The sequence below is a fragment of the Balaenoptera musculus genome, chromosome 1, assembly GCF_009873245.2.
Source record: "Balaenoptera musculus isolate JJ_BM4_2016_0621 chromosome 1, mBalMus1.pri.v3, whole genome shotgun sequence".
Classification (NCBI taxonomy): Eukaryota; Metazoa; Chordata; class Mammalia; order Artiodactyla; family Balaenopteridae; genus Balaenoptera; species Balaenoptera musculus.
In genome coordinates this window covers 162,366,974-162,367,521 of record NC_045785.1, presented here as the reverse complement: position 1 = coordinate 162,367,521, position 548 = coordinate 162,366,974, and the positions used below count along the sequence as shown (strand labels likewise).

Genomic DNA, 548 nt, shown 5'->3' with positions numbered 1-548 from the left:
TGCTATGCATTCTCTGTGCTCTACATGTTCAGAGAAACTCCTCTGGTAACAAACTATAGAAATGATCCCTGAGAGTATAGTCTTAAGACAGTTATTAAGTGTGAATTTTTGTGGTACAATCTCTGAGAACACCAGGAGTTTATAGAAGGGGCTGAAGAGCCAAAGGGAGGGGCTGGGGAGGCTTCTCAGGGGAGGTGTCACGGGGGCAGGTGCCCCCGTGTGAGGTGCCCTCACAGGGGGCTGCTAAGAGCCCTGGAGAGTGGGGTTGGGGGAGGGATGGTAAGGAAGAGAAGAAGGGGGTGCTCTGGAGAAAGTCCCCCTACTCTGACTTGGTTTAACCCTGGGTCAGACATTTTTCTGCCTTACATCTCACCCTCCCACACCCCTGAGAACGTCCAGAGCTAAATTGGATGTTGTGATGAACACTCAGGCTTGGACGAGGAGGGTTTAGAATCTCATGGGCCCTGAAACTGCAGCCCATGCCACCCCCTGGATTCTAAAGATGAGAGTTCGACCCAGAGGAGGAACCCAACTCCCGGAGCCTTTGG

General features: G+C 52.4%; 1 pseudogene; it reads right to left on the bottom strand.

Annotated features, from left to right (window-relative positions):
• On the bottom strand, positions 1-84 carry LOC118887512 (annotated as a pseudogene).
• Positions 85-548: the final 464 nt, after the last annotated feature.